The sequence below is a fragment of the Aulonocara stuartgranti genome (assembly GCF_965226115.1).
Source record: "Aulonocara stuartgranti genome assembly, chromosome: 11".
NCBI classification, from domain to species: domain Eukaryota; kingdom Metazoa; phylum Chordata; class Actinopteri; order Cichliformes; family Cichlidae; genus Aulonocara; species Aulonocara stuartgranti.
The window spans coordinates 7,995,984-8,008,906 of NC_138947.1; the positions used below are offsets into that span (position 1 = coordinate 7,995,984).

The window sequence follows — 12,923 nt, forward strand, 5'->3', positions numbered from 1 at the left end:
CGGCCAACACGTTAACGAGCTAACTGTGCTAACACACTAGTTCACACCAATGTAATTGAGCATTGCATGGCACATCCAACATACTGTTTTACTTTAGTCCATGACTCGCTTACCTTCAGGGTCATACGTCACATGAAAACCAAAATAATTCCAAACGCCAGATCTGAATGAGAGTGGGGGAGGTCCATGTTAAAAGGAGAGCTTAACTTCTGTCTCGCTAGCTTGCCCTGCGCTCTTCCTTCTGACTATGCTGTCTGTGTTGAGCGCTCAGTGGATCTGCGCTGGACAGTGCAGCCTAGGCGGAGTAGTCGAACACAGATTCACTGAGCGCTCAACACAGACAGCATCGTCAGAAGGAAAATTGATAAAATAATTTACAAATGTTGTATTGTTCGATACATATGCGTACCGAACCGAAAGCACTGTATCGAACGGTTCAATATCGATACGAATATCGTTGCACCCCTAATATCTATATATATATATATATATATATATATATATATATATATATATACAGATCTAACAAATGAAACATAGAATGAAAAAAGTGCACGTGAAATGGCATAAATAAAAAGAAATCATATCTCAGTGTAGTTTACAAGCCAATGAAAAAACTGGATTAAACTGGCTTAAAAGTGTCTAATGTGACACAGTCCCTGATGTGAAGAGGCGGTTTATTCCACAGTTTACAAGTAGTTACAAAGACTCTATGTATTGATCTGGACCTTGGAACGGTTAGGAACATTGGCTTTGCAAACCTCATTAAGGGTGCAAGGTGCCATGCAATGACAATCAATGGGATCTTAAAATGAATTCTAAAACTGACTGGTAGCCAATGTAAGGAAGCCAATAAGGGTGATACATCATCTCACTTGCCATGCCAGTAGTTTTAACCAACTGCAGTTGCCCAAGCAGTGACTGACCCTTGAATGAAGTCTATTGAAGATGTCATATTTAGCTGAAATGAGTACTAGGATAATCTTGGCCAACAGCATAGAAATGGTGTTGGCCAACATATTGGAGCCAACATTTGCCTTCTTCTTTCTGATTTAAAAGTAACAAACTATTAAGATTACAAATCGTTTTTTAGACTCAAACCAAAAAATATTGCAAGGCACCAAGTGAAGATTATTACCTCTACAAACTGCAATTTGCTTGTTTTTCTTTTCTTTTTCTTTTTCTTTTTTTTTTTAGCTGGCACCAGAACATGGCATTTGGAACTAGACCCGCAGCTTCAAATCTGCCCACCAGTGTCTACATATGAAGACCACTATTCTGATCGGTGATGGTTTCAAGGTTGCAGTGCAGAGAAAATTGAGTTGAGTTTATGTGTGATATTCACCGTTGTCCCTGTTGGAGAACTATGCTTTGTGCTGACCGTTTGCGCTCTTCCCTACAGGAAACATTATGGAGGAGGAGCCAGCACTAATCAAAACTGCAGGGCAGTGCTTCATAGGATCCAATGGTTTCTCTGAGGAACAGAAGCTTGGGATGGAGGTGAGGTGACCTCAGATAAAACTAGCTCAATCTCCAGCCACTGAGAGTTGCTCAGGGCAATGAAGACAGGCTGAGACAGTATGAAGGGAAAAGAAATTAATTTCAAGGACAACACAGATAAAGTAAAGACAGTTGAAAGGAATATTGTTGCAGGATTAAGCCTACACGTGGTCAAGTGTAATAGGCCTGTTGTTAAATATGTTTCATTTACGATTACTTTTTAATATCAGTGTTCTGTATTGAGTTAGAACAGGTTTTAACAAGTACTGGCTGTTATATCAACATAACATATGTGCAAACATGACACTGACATCCAGTGTGTAAACAACTGAATTTAGATAAAGCTGCCCTTTTTAAGTGTGGAAGTTTTAAGCTTGTAAGCCTATTTAAAGGTGGTCAAAGTCATCAGCATTTCCATTCTGCAGGAAGCTTTTTCCTGGAAAACATTTCCTTCATGATCCCCACATTCAATTTTCTTTTTAATACCAAAATGCTTCTGTGAGATTAAATAGTATAATTACTATGTGTGTTTCACAATGAGAAAATGCAATGTGAACAGTGACAGAAAGGAACAGTTGCACTGAAGTAATGCAGGTATTTACAGTGTTGAAGTTAAGGTCTTATTTGGATTAAGGTGTTTAAGATTTGGTAGCTCTGTTCCCATACAGTATGAGCACAGTATGGCAAACTATTCCAGTGTAGTATACACTGAGGATTGTCTTCAGACAAGAGTCTGATAGTAAAGCATTAGGAAACCAAGAGATAAGACATTTATAGAACAGTTAATAGCAGCAGTCACCTTAAAGTGCTTTGTATTGTAGGGAAATATCCTATAAAATTAGAAAGATAACCCTAACAATCAAATGACCCCTTATGAGGGAATGAAAATACTCACTTTTAACAGGAAGAAACGTCTTGCAAAGCCAGGCTCAGGGAAGCACAGCAATTTAAGAGGAGAAGGAGAAAATATATACTATACATTATCACTGGGGATGATTGTAGGTCAGGAGGTGAATGAATGTTTCTGACTGTTTAGATAAAGCACTTAAATGTGCTGAGTCAGAAGTAGAAAATCAGAGTTCATTAAATGGTCTTTAAGGCCTTCCTTTAGTTTAACTCATGTGTGTCATTTGACTTCATAAAGCTGGGTGTCATTTGCATGACAGTTAAAATCTATGTGGAGTTTTCTAATAATATTGCCTAGGGGAAGCATGTATAATCTCAACTATGGATGTGCTTGACTAGTTGATTAGTCGACTAATCGTTGTTATTGTCACTAGTAGGTACAAGATGTACTGGTTGTTTAATGTAATTGTTTTACGTTTTAATTGATACCCAATGCCTGTAAATAGTTGTGTCCTAATGTTATGCAGCCATCTGCCACCAGATGGGGCATGTTTGGTGAGAAACACCATAAATCTGTTAATCTCACCCTAATCTTTTATTAACACATTATTGGTAGTTCTTTTAAAGGTGAAAAATGCAATAGCAAATACAAGCGGATGTAAATTACCTATCTTCCAAAGGTAGATGGGCTCTACACTATGAGATTTTTTCAGTCGCGTTATTCAGCTTCTCAAACTGCACAATTGACTCGCAGGGGTTAGAAGTTCGTCATGATGCAGGTTTTCACACTATATGGCCCGATGCTCTGACGCGACCTCAGTGCTCACACTGTGCATCCATAACATGAAGGTTATAACAGAAAATCTGTCACTCGCTCTCCCTCTCTGTTTTTCACTCACACAGACACGCACACCACCATCAGCTTTGCTAAATTGCTAAAGAAAACATTGATCGGGCAGCTGTGATTGAGCAGCAATGTCCATGCAAGTCTTTTCACGGTTGTTGCGGTCGTGATAATTTTGTAAGGCCACATGACAAGGCTCAGATGAGCTTGCCAAAGTTCTACAAATTGTGCCTCCATCGCTTGTGTTGCACGCTGCACTGCCGTACTGCCCTGTCTTTTCATGTTCATTTATGTTTTTGCGCGGTGAAACCCTCATGACGGCCGACAGGATTTCAAACAGGTTTGATTTTCTTACGATTTTCTTACGACCAAGCAATTGATGATCGGGAGCTGGTCTTGAGGTGTTAATCACTTCTCGTTACCCCACGTATACTACACGATGCACGACACACGATCACCAAAACGGTCGCACGACTGAAAAATCTGTTCAAAAATGAGACAAAAATCGCCCAATGTATGCCCAGCATTAGTTAGAGGATGAGGAGTTTAGTCATTTGGGAGGGGCTCAGAGTAGAGCTGCTGCTCCTCCACATCAAAAGGAGGCAGCTGAGGTGCACGCCTCATGTTCTACCAGGAAGAGGCACCTCAACAATTTCCCTGGATAAGCTGGGTGAGGTAGCTGGCAAGAGGGAGGCCTGGGATTCCCTGCTTAGGTTGCTGCGTCCACAACACAAGTTCAGAGACGCAGAAGAAAATGGATGGATGTTTTGTTTTGTTTTTTTTGTCATTTTAGATTTTCACTTGTATTGAATTGGATGTCATGAATTTTCAAACAGCATGTATCATTCATTATGCTCGGCACAATGCCTCACACTTTTCAGTCGCAATGTATTCATTTTTCAGATGGTAATTTATCACATTGTTATAACATTGTAATTGTGAACATTTCATGTAGATAACATGTTTTCATATCATATTTAACATCGGTTTATGTGTTTTTCTTCTTCGTTACCTGGAGTATAACATGCAGCGTAGATGATGCACAATACGAGGTGCAGGACAGTTAAGTGGCATGATTCATTATTGTAGAATGTGATTAATGGTTTAAAAAGCCTTGGTTTACTGAGTTTGACATCAGACACTTCTTAAATTTAGCTTGACGTCTTTGTTTTTTAGTTTTAGAGTTGGCTTTTTTTCTAGGAATTTAGTCAACAGGAACATCCTTAATGTAAACAGTAGTGGTCTCAGCACAGAACCCTGTGTATGAAGAGGACTCCCCATTTACATTCACCATTTGAAATCTATACGCTAGATAGATTCCAATACCTGAATAGCAATAAATATTCAAAAACATTTTAACCAGATCACAAATTAAAAACTAAAAAGCAGGGGAGAAATGCACATGTATGTGTGATTCATGTCAAAATATAGTAAAATCAAACTCTCCCGAAAGAAAGAAATCATGTATGTTTACAAACAACCTGAACTAACCTTTTGCTTGCAGGGAGAAAACACTTAGAATAGTAATATAAAAATGTTTTCTCTCTTTTGTCGAGGTCTCATTAAATGTGCAAGTAGATTTCTCAGCAGGGGCTTAGTTTTAAATCAGAGCCATACACTGTCAAGTGCCTTGTCTCTGCACCACAGTAATATTAACATAAGAATTTGTGCAGCTGCACAGAGTATAAGAGGGTCTGTGCCTCCATGCAGATTCTTTTAAAATTATACTGTGCTCTACACTATATAATGCCAACATTATATGCTTCATAGCCCACCATTTGAGAGTGGCATCTCTGAAAACTGGAGTTGTATGATACTGTCAGGCTATAATATCACATGAAATGGTGCTTAATGTCTAATGTCAACATTCCAGTCCCTCAGGCACAAGGACACAACTCTCGTGGACTCCATGGAATCTGGTGACATTTCAATGGGTTGTTTATCCCAGAAATGCCTTTCCCATTGCAGGAAATAAGTGAGATGGGTCAACAGAATCTAGTGGGTGGGAAGTGTGATAAAGCTTGGTTTTTCATGGTGCGTTTGGTTGCTGTGAAAGAATAAGACAAATGGAGTGCAAAGCAAAAAAAGAATTATATATCAGACTCTGTTCGAGCCATGGGGGGTTGTCTCAGGAACATATTAACATATGAATCAGTATGGTATGAATGAGTCACCCCTGAATGAAATATGCGATGAACCATAAAGTCTGCTAATGAGGTGGAAAGATAGAAGAGAGACAAAAATAAGAAATTTAGTTTGGAAAGAAGAAAACATGGCAGTACTGAAGAAACTATCCACAGCAACATAATTACATAAAGTACTTCCATCATTGTGTTTTCTTACATATGTTTCGCTTTACATTATATTGTACCAGTGGCTGCACTGCCAGAAAACAAAGAAACAAAGAAACAAAATAAGCTTAAAAACTTTTTAAACTTTATAGCAACAAGACGCTGCAATAATTAGATATCTGCTTCAATAAAGGGTATACGTTTGGATTTGTCACTAAGATAATGTGTAGAAGTACATATCCATTACAGCAGAGTAAATTAAAATGCATGCAAGAGAAGAAATCATCCTATACGACAGCCTATTTCCCCAAATCATTAATTTCATTATTCATTTTGCTCCCCGTTAATAGTTACTCGCCTCTTGCATTGAGCACTGCTTAGGGAAGTGTTCAGCCTCTTGTCATTAGTGTGATTATCAACAGGTGTGCAGATTCCAATTAGTGTTTACTGTGTCAGAACATACAAAGAAATAGTTTCCAGTTTGTCAACACAAATAAATAAGAATACGCTCTTGTGTTTTAGCACACAAATCAAAAATTACATCACACCTATGAAGTGATAATTTTTTTTCAGTTCTTCTTTTGAACCATACTGTGTGTGTGTGTGTGTGTGTGTGTGTGGTGTCCTGGCTCAGAACTTTTCAAAAGTTATAAAACAAGCTAAAATGCTACCGGCAAGTGCCCACAGAAGGTCTCCAGGGGCCACTCAGTAAACTTTCTAGGAAACAAATGTTTTCTTCATCCTTTTTTAAAAATATACCTTCAGAAAACACCATCCCTTTGGGGAATTCAACATTATATATATAAAATAAGAAAACGTTTCTTTTGAGTGAGTGAAAGTGCTGCAGTGGAAGCATAAAAATCTTTGTGAAATTGACTTTTCAAATCTGAAAGGCTAAACATATGACTGATTCCATCAATTAAAATATTAATGATGCTGTTCTGAGTAACAACAGTACTGGTCACCCAAATGAAATCCATTGAGTCATGTCATGCATCCATCCACTCATCCTTTTCAGGGAGGTGTGGGTCTATGTCTATGCCAACACATAGACACAAACCATTCGCACTCACATTCACACCCATGGGCAATTTAGAGTTTGCAATTAACCTATCCCCACTAAGTGCACGTCTTTGGACTGTGGGAGGAAGCCGGAGCACCCGCAGAGAATCCATGCAAACACGGGGAGGACATGCAAACTCCACACAGAAAGACACCGTCCCACAGTGCTAACCATCATGCCACCAGGCCATCAAGCCAATTTCTCAAGTTTCCAATTGAAATATTAGATGTTTGGTCAAGAAAGACAATTGTAGAAAAACATTCTGGTAGAGCTCTTTCAAAATCAATACCATATTCTAGAGTTGAGTTTACTGGAGTTTAATATACAGGGTGGGCCATTTATATGGATACACCGTAATAAAATGGGAATAGTTGGTGATATTAAAATCCTGTTTGTGGCACATTAGTATATGTGAGGGGGCAAACTCCTCAACTTTGACAGCATTGACAATCCAACACAATGGGCAGCACATTGAACACCTTTTATAAGTGGTCAGAAACTTGTAAATAACTCATGAAAGAATAAAGTTACGTTGAAACCAAGCACACCATTATTTTTTTGTGACATTACCAATAAGTTTGATGTGTCACATGGCCCTCTTCCTATTGAAAAAACAAAAGTTGTATCCAAGATGGCCGACTTCTAAATGGCCACCATGGTCACCACCCATCTTGAGGAGTTTGGCCCCTCACATATACTAATGTGCCACAAACAGGATTTTAATATCACCAACCATTCCCATTTTATTATGGTGTATCCATATAAATGGCCCACCCTGTACATTATGCAATAACACTTATTTAAATATAGATATTAATGCCACATCATTCTAAATATTTAGTTTGAAAACACACAGAGAGATAAGATAGATGTGCTGATCCTCTGATGGACTGTGTACCCCCCTGTAACACACATGGTTTATGCTCCAGACCCCCCTGCAGTGGATAAATGATCAAGAATGTTACTGGACTGATGGAAAAGACCAGCAAAGGATGATTAAATACTTGACATGTATTTTGTCAGCAACAGGGATCCAGTGCAGCAGAATCATACTCTTTTTTTCTTCTGCCAGTTGAGCAAAGCAAACCAGTGACGTCAAACTTACGGCAGTGGAGCGTTTGCATTGTTGAGTCACATAAAACCTTTTTTTAAACCCTTGCTTCCACACTGTGTTCAAACACTGACATGATAAAGGTTGAAACTGTAAACCTGCATCAGTGCAACCTTTTTTAGCCCCTTTTCCCCTCAGCTGAACACGAATCTGTTGAAATGGTAAAGAATCCGACTTCTTAGCAGAATAGATAACGGCACTAATATTGATAAAATGCATTGTTATTGATGACGTTTGCCAAAAAAGAAATCATATATTTGAGTATGTCCATTTCCTTTGAAGTTACTACAAGGGCAGCTAAAAGTATTCATTATTACACACAAATATTTATTCTAAGTTGCTACAGCTATGTATTTCATATACAAAACAGGTAGTAAGCTTGAATTGAATATATTAGGATATTACTATAGTTTTCACTGTTTTCCCCTCTGGGATATTTCACCCTCAAACAGCTCTGTTTGTGTGTGTGTGTAGGTGTACTGTGCCTAAGTGAGCCACGCTAGTACACTGCGTGCAGCTGCTGAAGCTTATGAGAGAAAAACAGAATTTGCACATTGCATTAAAGTGTTACTTTTCCAGTCAAAATCAAAGGTGCAAGACACTTTGGTTTGAAGTTAGTTGTTAAATATATGACAGCAGAGTAGATACTCCAGAGGGGGCAGGAAAACTACAACTTCTACAGGCGGTAACACAACACAGACTTTTCATGAGACTAGTTCCTTTTCCTGACATCCTAATTAAGGTTGTGTTTGCAGGCATCTTGAGTTCCTGAGGACAATTTGCATGACAAAGGCGGATATTCTTAACAACGTTTATTTAAAAAAAAAAAAGAAGTAAAAAAACAATAAAACAATGTTTAAGTGGTTTGGGCTTTAGTATCTTGGATTGCTAAATAATATCTGGTCTGTATGTGCCGGCATCTAAGTTAGATTTTAAAACAAATATTGCAGAAAGACAGAATTACACAGAATTAATAAAACAACCTGCTTGGGATTTCTTAGGCTAATGATATATGTCATCATGTTACAAATGAGTTCTATACAAGAACTTTACTTCAGTTGTAATTGTTAAGAAGAAGATGTTGATCATTTTTGAGGTATATTCGTATTATCAAGTCTACATTTTTACATCACCAGTGAATGATTCTGAAAGGTATGTTTGCTGGTTGGTGCTGTACTTGGACCAGATTATTAAGATACTGGGTATGATCAGCGATGATGTTAACATCCCTTTTTTTCCCCCAAGGTGTTGCCGCAGCGGAAGGATCTAAATATTTGATTTCACACAGATTTTATGGCGATGCCTATTCTGATGAAACCCATTAATGCAAGCTTCTGAGAAGCGTTAGGAGTAAACTAGTTTCTTACTCTCTGTATCTCCCTTCATTGTCAAATCAAGGATCTTTCATGTTTAAGACAACTGTGTTAACAGATGAATTAATTATCAAAACTAAAATTATGACAACTATTATTGCTGTTAAAAAACAGTCAAATGTGTCCCATATTTTTGTGAACCTGTGAGTGGTCACTGTTGTTGTTATGCTAGCGACTGGCAGCTGTTCCAACTGTTACTCTGAAGAATGAAAGCACTTACAAATGGTATGATTCTTTTTGATCTAATCAAATCAAATCACTTTTATTGTCACACCACATGACTGGTACATTGGTGCAGCACATGTGAGTGAAATTCTTGTGTGCCAGCTTCACAAGCATGTGTGTATATATATATATATATATATATATTGTTGGGGGAAAACTCTGTAAAAAACCCAGGAGAAATAAAGACACAATGAGACAAAGTTACTTTCTTTATCAAACGTGTACACGGGTGAGCTGCTAAGAACAACTCACACCATGCACAGTGGCTTGGTAATTTTTATAGGCACAGAGCACAGAGACAGTGAGAACAGGATAACAAATAATAAACAGATAAAATAAAACAACTCCATATATGGTGCTAGTCTCGTCAGCAGAGAGCTAGGGAAGATAAAACAATCTAAAACAATATGTCCCAGAAACAAGATGTGTTTGCTGGGAAAGTCTAAAAAGATAATTCTAAACTAATCTAACCATAGGCAAAGGGCAGACAAAAGGCATCATTGTACATTTAAAAGAAGGTAAAGAAACATAGAAACATTTTTCCTGTAACATTCCCTCCTGTTTTAACTTATTTTAAATGTATACAACAATTGTCTGTGAAGGTTATTTATTAAGTATCTTAAGCAATTTTTAAATTTTCAAAATGTCAGCATAGCAGAAATGGAAGTCATTTGGTCTAAAGAATAAAACAAAAGAAAATAATAAAAAGAAAAACATAGTAAATGAAAATCATAGTAAATGAAATAACAAGTGGAATAAACAAGAAAAAATAATAAAACTAAAACTACAAAAAATAAAGGATAAAAACCTTATATTTTAAAACGAAAACTTACAAAAAATAAAAGGATGAAAAGTAAAATGAAAACTTTATATTTAAAAATGATGAAAACCTAATATGTAAAATGAAAACTTCAAAAAATACAAGGATGAAACCTTATACTTAAAATGATGCAAACCTTAAATTGAAAACTTTATATGTAAAATAATGAAAACTTCATATTTAAAATGAAGACTTCAAAAAATAAAAGGATGAGAACTTCAAAAAATAAAAGGATGAAAACTTTATATTTAAAATGAAAAACTTTATGTTTAAAACTCAAGACTTCAAAAAAAATAAAAGCATGAAAACTTGCATAACCTACTAATGTTTTAATCAGTGCATGATCACTTGACAAGTCATTTTTAATCACCACGTCATTTATTAGCAGCTAGTACAAGTTCTCCTCTAACAGAATTGCAACGGGATGTTGTTCTTCTTCAGGCACGGCAACATAAGCAGTCATTGTAGTTGTTATCATCTGTGAAATCATACAGAAGTCAGCAGATGAATATTGTGCAAAAATGGCATTTATGTACAATATGGAGTGCATATGTGTCGGAGTTTAGATAAGTGACAGCGAAGTGTCTATAAAGTGTTACAATGAAGTGATGCACCCTACACATTAACAAGTCAAAAGTAAAATCCTCTTTTTTCAAATATAATAATATTATTTGTGGAAAACAGGAATGATTTCATATGAAGCGCCTTGAGGCGACTTTTGTTGTGATTTGGCGCTATATAAATAAAATTGAATTGAATTGAAAAATATTTAAAAACTGTAATTATTGTTCTCAATCTGGAAAAATTGGTACTAAATAAATTTCAAACAGTATAATAATTAATATATATTACTTAACTGAATATGACAGACAGACATTATTTCAAATATTTAAACAGAAATTCTATTATTTTTTTTAAAAAATCTGTTTTTTTCCCCTTTACTTTGAAGACTGCAACACATTTCAAAATTGTTGAGAAAGGGTAAAGTTTGCTACTTTTTGTATCACCTTTTTTCAATACTTTAAAACATTTAGGAAGTAGGAAAGCCAGTTATAGTTCTGAAAGCAAACTTTTTGGCTTGATGTACTGTTTCAGCTGCTCCTCGGTTCAGGCCTTCTTTTGTCTTTGGCCTTCTCCCACTTGTACAGAGATATCACTGGATTCTAACAGTCTTCTTGTTATATACTTTTAGATGCTAAAATTCAAAATCTTCTAAAATTTCCATATTTCAAAATACATACACACATATACACACATGTCTAATCTCCTGTTGTTCTCGTCTCATTTCAAATGTGTTGTTGAAATAAAATTGAGAATTTAAGACTACTTTCAGCTGCTACACTATTAAAATGGGATCACCCCCGCAAGTAGTGTCACATATTTTTTTATGCTGGATGCCCTCCCTAATGTCATCCCAAAGGGATTTGAAGGATTTGTGTTTCCTCCTGAGATCTTTCCCCTGCTGGTCTAATATGTAAATCATTGCACTATCCGGTCGTTACGTCTGACGTCACTAGCCGTGTCTGGGCCTAGACTCCACTCTTAAAGACCGGATACAGCCACTCAAACTGATCATATAGCTTTTGAAAAAAAATATTAGATTTAACACTGATATATTGTCTTTATATGATTTTTAATTCAGTGTTTGTTTGTTTTTCATGTTTATTTTAGTCAAAACTTTTAAGGTAACAGGGTTGCATCACTCACTTATCATGTCTCCCATGATTCTGACAGCCTGGCCCTACAGCCATTTTCTCTTTCAGAGTAAGAAACCTCAGTAAGGAAACAAGTAGTGACAGGTGAAAGCCTCCCATTCACAACCTGCCATTCTCTCTCTATTTGCAGATGGGCAGCAGGGTGACCTTGACAACAAAGGCAAGCCATCGAGTTAGGGGGGAGAAGGGAAGGGACTAAGGAACTGACGGCAGTGCTCCACTGTGGTCTGTCAGACTGTTATCAATGCTGCTGAGCTGCATTTGTGGGCGCGACGGGGAGGGCATGACGGAAGGCAAAGATGGTGACAGAACAACCACAGAGAAGAGAAGAAGAAAGAACGGAAAGAGAAGGTAGGGGGAGTTGAGGATGGATGGCAGCAGGAAAGGTGTCTGCAGGACATGGCGAACATGCAGGGTCGAAGGATGCAGTTTATTCCCCTTGCTGCCTGACTGTCAGCCCAACAGTAATGAAGTTAAATGAGGGCACACACTCGACAAAGAGCATTCGGGAAATGGGTGATCACCTGTGGCCAGAGCAAAAAAGAGAAACAAAGAAAAGGGTCCACACGTGATTGACAGAGTGCAGGAGACGCAGCGCTGGCTCGGTCAATCAATAACTCTTTCCTCTTGGGCCAAAACCACCTCACCAGCCTCATCAGCGGCTCCCATCTCCGACCTGACAGGGGTCTCTTTCCATGTGTCATCACACTGAAAGGAAAAGTCACCTTCTTCCACAGTTTAATGGGATTCCTTAATAACAAGTGGATGTGGAAGCAACAAAAGAGACCTGCCTTTTCATTCTTTAATGGAGCTGCTTCTGGTTGATGTCACACAGCCGCCAAGACCTGGAGATCAGTGCTTTCATCTTTCATACTTTTCTCCAGCCTTGGGACAAGGTGATGGGGTGGAAAGGAAGTTATTACAAATTGTATTTTGTCCATCCAAATATTGAAAAAGAATACTAAATCAGTCGGGTTTGTCATGGTCAGTTCATAAAATAGAACAGTACTATATGCAGCCAACTTTCAGGGCATAAATATTACAGGATTAGCAAGCAATTACAGTGATTTCCTTTTATAAAATGAGCTTTCCAAATCTTATTCAGGCATGGGTATTATGTCAAGCAAATATGTGT

The 12,923-nt window shown here is 37.4% G+C and overlaps 1 long non-coding RNA gene across 1 annotated transcript; it reads right to left on the bottom strand.

The window, feature by feature from the left end:
* Nucleotides 1–9,449: 9,449 nt before the first annotated feature.
* On the bottom strand, nucleotides 9,450–10,556 carry LOC309716732. Its single transcript, XR_014279508.1, has 2 exons — nucleotides 10,336–10,556; nucleotides 9,450–10,265 (listed from the first exon to the last, which is right to left on the bottom strand). It is a non-coding gene; the product is annotated as an uncharacterized lncRNA (long non-coding RNA).
* Nucleotides 10,557–12,923: the final 2,367 nt, after the last annotated feature.